Genomic DNA, 8840 nt, shown 5'->3' with positions numbered 1-8840 from the left:
GCCGCCGATACCAGCTCTTTGTGTAACTTCTTGTACGAGGAGGGAGACAGTTATTTTACTAGCACCTTGTGGAGTGTTTCCGTGTTTTGTGACGATGTAATTTATTAATGTTTGTAGCTTTTTATATTTGTACATTTCTTATGGGCTTTGTTTATATACACACATTACCGGGGCGCGGCGCCCGCGGGGAACCAGAGCCACCCGCAGCCGCGGCCGGGACGGGTGAGGGCCGCGAGGGCCGCGCCGGCCTGGGCGTCGCGCCGGCTTTTTTTATTATGATTATTATTAGTATTATTATTTTTTCGCGACATGTACATTTCTAACAAAGTTTATCGTGGCTATCTATCTATGACGGTGTTTTATTTACCGATTCATATCAAATGCTCTTGTATTGAGTTCACGAAATCTAAGTAAGCCTAGAGCAAAGTTTAAAAAAAAAAAGCAAAGTAAACTATTTCAGGTTTTGTATACAATCGCTTGGGCCTGGCCTTTTTGTGGGGTCGGGGATGGGCAGGGTGCGGGTGGAGGTGCAGAGGGAGGTGGGGTGGGGGGCAGAGGCACCACGTGTCCCTCGGTGTCCTGTTTGGGTGGGAGGGACAGACGGGGGCAGGCAGCAGGCAGGGGAGGGCAAACAGGCCAAATCCCTGTCTGCCCTGTTCACTCTGCCCCCTCAGCACCACTGGTAGGAGCAGCAGGTGGGGAGCACCGCTGCTCTTTCACAACCACACTGCTGAGGCAGCACCCCATCTGCTACGCAGGACACCTGTGCCACTTCTCTCTGCTTGCCATACCACCAAAAGAAGCTCTGGCTTCTCCGACATGGCCTTGACTCCGCTCCCTTACTATGCACCCTAGAAAGGCTGTTCCTCAGTTTGTGTATGGGTAACATACCCCATCACGCACCCGCGTGTCTGCCCAGGAGTGCTCTCATCACTCAGTCTCCCCAGGACAGGCACACACACTCGTTTCCCTCTGCTTCTTCCCTGCCTCTTGGAGGCTACCAGCTGCTACAGGCTTCTCCTTCTCGCTCACTGAAACTTCACCTAAGTCACCATTTCCTTTGTGCCATTTTTCCACATTGACCCTCTTGTCCCTGGGTCCATTTTCCAAACGTTTCTTCATTATCACAAGAGAAACTGAACATGATATGAACAGATACGTGCAGCCACTGCTGCTCCTGCAGTCCTCTTTCCTGACACAGGGGTGTTCACATCTCTCACATCTAGGCTGCTACCTGATACTTGGCAATATTATGCTGGCAGCAACACAAGCAGAGACAGCTGACCCAGCCTGCACACAATTACCATGAATAACAAAAGCAATGAGGTTTGTCTGTTACTCCTTTTGATAGCCCTGACAGGCTCAAGGTTAGCATTGCAGAGTCCTCTACCTAGAGGTAAGCAAGATGTGGCTTCAAGCCCCTGTCATGTTGTATGTGCATGTACTACTGAGATAATAGATGATGATGGTAGGGTGGGATAACATGAATCGCTTCACTGACCACATCTCTTCAAACAGGTGCCTTTTCATGAAGCTTCATCCAAAATAATTCCTTAAGAAGCACAGACAGCAAGCCAGGCCTGCTGCTGAGGGTTTGCTTTCCTTTGGGGAGGTTTTGTCTCTGAAATATGCTTTGTGTCTGTCCCAGGCCAGAATGATACACACCAGGGAAAAGCAAAGGCCACATGTGCACAGGAGAGGTGGTTACCTGATACCACCTGCAGTAGAAGGCATCGCAGAATGGGTCCCAGTTAGATGTGTCACCTTTCAAACCAGGCAACCAGTGATGACACATAAGCAGTGGATGAAGACAGTGTTTCCTGGCAAGGCTCTGAGAACCCGTTTGGACTGAGTGAGCTGAAAGAAGGTTGAGAAATTACTTTCAGCCAAGGATAAGCATGACTTTTGGCCAAGGACTAAGGTCCACCTCACTGTCTGCTTATCTGGTTCGTCTATGAGGATGTCATGGGAGACAGTGTCAAAAGCCTTACTAAAATGGAGATTAAAGAACATCCACTGCTCCCCCCTCATACACCATGCCAATCATCTTGTTGTAGAAGGCTACCAGGTTGCTTAAGCCTGATTTCCCCTTCATAAAGGAAGGCGAAATGCTGACTACTCCCAATCACTTTCCTGTCCTTCACATGTCTGGAAATGATATCCAGGATGAGTTGCTCCATCACCTTCCCATTGATGGAGGTGAAGCTGAGCAGCCTTTAGTTCCCCAGATCCTTCTTGCCCTTCTTGAAGATAGGGGTGACATTTGCTGTCTTCCAGTCCTCAGGAACCTCTCCTAATCGCCATGACCTTTCAAAGATAAAATAAGAATCGCTTTGCAATGACATTGACCAGCTCCTGCAGCACTTGTGGGTGTATCCCGTCATGGCCCATGGACTTCTGCATGTCCAGTTTGTTTAAATGTTTCCTAACCTGATTCTCCTCCACCAAGGGTAAGTCTTTCTTGCCCCAGACTTCCCCTTTGGTCTCAGGGGCCTGGGATTCCTGAGGGCCAGTCTTACCAGTAAAGACTGAGGTGAAGAAGGCATTCAGTACCTCTGCTTTTTTCATGTCCTTTGTCACCAGGGCCCCTGCCCCATTCAGCAGCAAGCCCAAATTTTCCCTAGCCTTCCCTTTGCTGCTTATGTACTTGTAGAAGCCTTTCTTGTTGCCCTTCACATTCCTGACCAGATTCAACTTCAGGTGGGCTTTAGCTTCCCTAACCCCATCCCTGCACACTCAGTGTCTTGCTATTCCTCCTGGATCACCTGCCCCTGCTTTCACTGCTTGTACTTCCTTTTTATGTTTGAGCTTAGGAGCTCCTTGTTCATCCATGCAGGCCTCCTGCTGCCTTTCCTTGATTTCCTGCTTGTTGGGATGGACATTCTTGAGCTTGGAAGAGGTGATCCATGAACATCAACCAGCGCTCTTGGACCCCTCATCCCTCCAGGACTGTATCCCATAGGATTCTTCCAAGCAGGTCCCTGAACAGGCCACAGTCTGCTCTCCTGAAGTCCAGGACTGCGATCCCACTCTTTGACCTGTTCCCTTCTCACATCCATCTCCTGGTTGCTGCAGTCAAGATTGCCCCTGACTTTCACATCTCCAACCAGTCCGTCCTCTTTTTTGTAAGTATGGGGTCCAGCAGAGTGCCTCTCCTTGTTGGCTCCTTGATCACCTGTGTGAGGAAGTTGTCATCAATGCACACCATAAACTTCCTGGATTGCTGTGTTGTCCCTCCAGCAGAAATCAAAGTGGTTGAAGTCCCACAGGAGGACTGGGGCATGCAAACGTGAGACTTCTTCCAGTTGTCTGAAGATGGTCTCACCTTCTTCCTGAGAAGGCAGTGTATAGCAGACACCCACTATGCTGTCACCCATGTTGGTCTGCCTGCTAACCCTGACCCATCAACTCTCAGCTGGCCCCTCACCTGTCCCCACTCAGAGCACCATGCATTCCCGCTGCCCTCTCACATGAAGGATAACTCCCGCTCCTCACATTCCTGGCCCGTCCTTCCCGAAGAGCCTGTATCCATCCACACAGCACTCCAGTCATGTGAGCTATTCCACCACGTCTCTGATCCCAGTGAGACTGTAGCCCTGGAACTGCACATGGACTTCTAATTCCTCCTGTTCATCAGGCACTTCTTCAGAGAGGCATCCTGGCATCCTGATTTCACAGAAAGGGTACGAGAGTTTTCCCATAATGCAGTACCATAGGCACTTCCTTATTAACACGCATACGCTTGGGGTGACTCCACCTTTGCTCTGTTTTGTTGATGAAGAAGTCGCTCTTCTGTTTACATCCCCCCAGACCCTTTGCTCATCAGCCCTGTCCACCCCTTCCTCACTTGATCGTTGGTCATTCTCTCTCTCTCTCTCTCTCTCTCTCTCCCCCCATCATTCTTAGTTTAAACCTCTCCTTACCAGGTTGGCCAGCTGTTGGCAAAGATACTTTTGCTCCATGTTACCAGGTGGAGCAACACCCCTCCTCAGGCCCTTTGCCCTCACCGGCAGGATTGAGGAGATGTGTGTAGTCCTGCTTGATACTTTCCAGGCAGTATCATTGGTACCCACATGGAAGAGCAGCTGGGGGGGGTGGGTGGGAGGGGTGTCATAGTTCAAGGACTGGACAAGCCTCAGCAGCTTCTCCACAACATCCCAAATGTGAGCCCCTGGCAAGCAGCAACCTTCCCTAGATGACAGGTCAGCTTGGCAGAGGGAGGCCTCCATCCCCCACAGCAGGGAGTCTCCCACCAGTAACACTCACTGCTTTCTCCTGGTGCTCCTGTGTGCCGGGGGCTGAGCCAGCACAGCTGCTTCATTTGACAATGGTCCCAGCGCCTCATCAGCCACGAGGGCAGTGAACCTATTCTGAACTTGCAAGTCTTCAAGTGGAGCAGGAGCTTTCCTCCTGGTGCCAGAAGTTACCAGCTTCCAGCCTTCGCTATCATGGGAGTTTCCACCTTCTGATCATCAGTGACCTGTTATCTATAGAACCTCTTATGTACAAAGCCCCAAAGAATATGCAAATGACCTGATAAGTGTGGCATGGGCCAGGTTTTGTGGCTATGTTCTCAGAAGTCCCTTCATGGGCGAATAGAGCATTGATAGAGAGACAACTCTGCTTGCAGCTGCTGGGGGTTCGGCTCTTCCTGTTTTCTAGTCCAGTGCCACACAGTGCTTGGACTTTATGAAACAGACAAACCCCACCAATGTATGACCTTTTTAAACACATGCTGACCTTGTTCTCCCTTCACAAATGACAGATGGGACAGAACATGCTACTACACTGCTCACTTCGGTAGGCTACATTAGCACATACTCCTGCAGATGTGCGCTACTGAGATTTCCCCTCTGCCTCAGGATTTGGACTGAATGCCCTACGTTGCTGGTGAGTTTTTGGGGGTCCATCTTGCAGTATGTCCTCACAGACACACGTTGGACTGGAGGTAAGGTGGCTCATGGTAATAGCAGACGTTCACCAGCTGGGGGAGTTCACAGTTCAAAAACAACCACAACCTATAAAATAGAATCTGTTGTAATAAAATGCCTAGCACCTCTTATGGCTTGGTGACACATTACAGCCTTTGTGTACCAGGTTTATTGCAGTGCAGCTGAGGATGCCCTGTGACTCATTCCAAGCATACAGCCACCAGGAGCCCAAGGAGGCCACTGCCACGCTCTGATCCAGTCTGTGCAGAGAACACCCTCAGAAATAAGCAATGACGGAGCTTAGCTGCTGCAGTCCAAATGAGACCATGCACTGGCATGCACACACTGCAGCACAGTGCTGCAGCTCTCCTCCAGTAACAAAAAGTACCAGTTGCCATTCCAGCTCCCCTTTGCAATAGCCTGGGGCTGGCATGTGACAGTGTAGTGCAAGACCTCACTGTCCACATCCCTGAGACTTGGCTAGGCGGAGCCTTACTTTCACAAAGTCCCTTTTGGACACCATTAGAAAGCATGGACAGGAAAGCCCAAACACTTCCTTCCAAGAACTCAAATGGGCATCATTTACAAGCACAGAGGCTTTTCCAGTGACGCTGGCCCAAGGCTATTCACAGGCAACACAGGTTATATGCATTCCTGCTGACGGGGCTGGTCAGCCAGTTCTGCTTCCTAGTCTGGTGTGATAGACGCACCTGCAAATGACAGCAATATGGGCAAATTTAACTGTTGGACAATGTGGTTTCACATATGTGCAGCGTGGCTGTCAGAAGTGAACAGTTTGAACAATGTCTTTACACTTTCCAAAGCATTTCTTACCCTTTCTTGACAATAGCTAATAGAAAAGTTTGAGGCTAGCACTGAAAATGTTCTTCACATGCTTCTTCTCAGGTAATTCCATGATGACATTTTCAGAATGGACTGCCTTGCTGGGACTGCTAGGGGCTTCTTGCCATTCTTGACCTGGTTTATCTTTGCTTTTTCAGTCCTCTCTCTAAGAGGAACACATAATGGCTTGTTACAAATCATTACTCTTCTCCTTTCTTTCCAGTGGATGATTCCTTCATTGGACAATCATTTCAAATCTCTTGCCTGTTTCCTTAATCATTATCACTTCCTTTGCCTGCACAATTTCTGCCCTTCATCTATGTCCCCAAATAGTCATTTTCCTGCTGTTGTATTCTTATGCACCAGCTGATGTGATGTGTCACTCAGGCCTGGCATTCACTATGAACATCTTGATAAAGTGTAATAGAGTCTTTGTCTCCACAGTTGTGCTGCTGATCCCTTCTTGGACAGACTCCAGAAGGTTCTGCATTTGACAAGTTCTTCTCCTACACAAACGCAGTACGAAAACTACAACATGCACTGGAAAATGAAGGGCCAGGCCACTTCACCCTCTGGCTGGCGTGATGCTTTTCCCTCCACATAGCAGCCTCATGCTGACAACAGAGCCAAAGGGCACCTGGCACAGGTCCCATCATTCTCCAGCTCCTCAGCAGGGCTCTGTGGCAGGCCTCTGAGAAAGCACGAGTAGAAGCTGTTTGGGTGCCAGTGAGACAGAAGAGTCACGTGTTTTCATCCTTACACTATCTCATTCCTAAAAATACAGCCTGTACAACTGCTGTCTGCACATGATACCTGCAGCACCCCTGCCCCAGTTCCCCTGCCTTGCTGCCTGTGCTTGGCAAATGCTGCCGCAAACCTACAGTCCGAGACCAAATGTGTAGCGATCCTGCTCCCTTCCATCATGCCAGCTCTGCAGACAGTAAGAGTATGTATGTTTTGAGTTCACCACACATATTTTAGGCCACAGTGTGCTCCTGCAAGCCCCTATTTATGCTTATGGGGAAAAGCTCCTGTGGCTAATGCCCCTTCCCACCCACCCCTCTTCACAGGCACATGATTTTATTGCTTTGTGACTATGAACGCAAGAATGAGAACAAAACACCACTGGCTGAGTTGGTTGAGGACACTGACTCAATTGGCTTCACACATCTAACACCCTAGTGGAGTCTCACTGCCTTTAATGGTTACCCTTGCTTGGTGTTTTTGCAGACTCATCTGAAATACTTCCTAATTTTTTTTTGCCAATGTGGAGCTGTCTGCAGGAGGGACAACAAGTGAACTTTACTTTTATAGTGACTGCCAATTAGAAATTCCTACATCTACTGCCCGATATACAAAGAATGTCGTTACCAGGAGGGTAATTTTTGTACAGATATAGTCAGGGAAGCCATTGGCTGCTCCTGATAAATGATTACTAATAATATTTGGGTTTCTGCTGTTTCTGTCTTTAAACTTACAAGTCAGTCAAAAAAAATGACACTTGGCACAGCCCCACATTAATCTCGTGGACCCTGCATTCATCTCTGATCATGGCAGAGTTTGACTGCACTACAGAAAGCATGTTTGTTACTTAAAATAGTGGCACGTTGCCATTTTGCAATACAAACGCTGTTCTTTCCATTAACATCTGACATGGATTTGTAGTACCCACCCAGCAGAATTCACAGCATTTGTGTAAACAGTTTTGAAGTTGTTCTCTGTATGTTATGAAAGAAAGCCTGCTTCTCCTCTTCTCTTAAAAGTGTAATAATTTATAATTAATTAGATTTCCTTCTGTTTTCAGTATGCTGCAAAGACACACTTTGAGGCCCATTTTTAGGTCACTGTTCTATCAAACTTTACATACTTCTTTCCCCCAGTTAACTGTATTTACTAAACATTTAGATGCATGGCACACTTCTCTGAGAAAGGCATGTAACAAAGCTTTAATTGCCAACCAATCCTCAACTAATATTTCCTTGACTGTCCCATTAGCACACTGTGGTGTGCGTTTGCAGACCGTATGTGAAGGGGACCTGCTCCTAAAAAGAAGGCCCTGCAGTCTTCCTCTCATATTCAACTCCATCAAATTAATAATTAGCACTCACTTACATGACAAGGAGATACCTCTTAAAAGGATTTGTGTTTACACTACTCCTTCATTTACTGTTTAAAAAGCTTTCTTCGGCAGCCCAAGGAAAACACGATGCACCTTTTTGTCATGAGGTCACTAGGGCATCTTTGGTTCAGTTCCCCGCACCTCAAGGCCCGTACGCTAGCAGTATCATCACTCACGTCCAGCCATTAGTTGAGAGGGCAGTTGGCACCATGGGCCAGACCTCTCCTGGGACCACAGCACCTTTGCAGACATTGCTTCATGGTCACACAAAACCTGTCCTCACTCCACGACTCTGCACTTGTGCTGGGGAACTCCATGAGGGGTGCACAGGCATACAGGCCAGTTTGACCGTGGCAGCAGTAAAACCACATCCCCCGCACTGCTGCATGTCTCCTTCCAGTCGCACGCGTCTCGCTCTTACCTGGCTGTAGCGGCACTTTCTTCAAGAGGCGCTTTGATTGGGGATGTAGCGCAACATCTGTGTGTTGCTTTGTTTCACGGCAAAGATGCAGATTACAGCATTTTGAAACTGCTGCACGTGCAGTTCCCCAGTGTACCATGAGGGACAGATGCGTTGCCCCAGCACTCTCTGCAGAGGGGTGGGACGGTCGCTGGACTGAGCACCACACAAAGCTGACCTCCCAGTGGTCTCTGCAGAGAGAGGCGCGCACCAACAGCCAGCACGTAGCACCTCAGTTTGTCTTTAGGCTGTTGCTGCTTTCACCAACCTTGGGGTCAATCCACTGCCTGGCTACAGTAGAGATGTATTTCTAGAGCACGAGTTAGGCACAGATCAATTCCTGGCCAGCAGGGCTAAGGTGACATCCCACAGGGTGCAGAAAGAGCACTTACTATGAGAAGGTAACAAGATTTTTCCATCTTACGTTTCAAATTACATTTTTGTTCCCAACTGTAGGACTCTCACTTCCAAATGTGATGGCTGGGGC

The 8840-nt window shown here is 48.6% G+C and overlaps 1 long non-coding RNA gene across 1 annotated transcript; it reads left to right on the top strand.

Moving 5' to 3' along the window:
* The first annotated feature begins 3245 nt into the window (after nucleotides 1–3245).
* Nucleotides 3246–7125, top strand: LOC112971377. Its single transcript, XR_003255326.1, has 3 exons — nucleotides 3246–3683; nucleotides 4766–4890; nucleotides 6219–7125. It is a non-coding gene; the product is annotated as an uncharacterized LOC112971377 (long non-coding RNA).
* The last annotated feature ends 1715 nt before the right edge of the window (nucleotides 7126–8840 follow it).

The sequence above is a fragment of the Apteryx rowi genome, unplaced genomic scaffold (assembly GCF_003343035.1).
Source record: "Apteryx rowi isolate R43461 unplaced genomic scaffold, aptRow1 scaffold_111, whole genome shotgun sequence".
NCBI lineage: Eukaryota > Metazoa > Chordata > Aves > Apterygiformes > Apterygidae > Apteryx > Apteryx rowi.
This window is presented reverse-complemented; position numbering and strand designations above follow the sequence as displayed.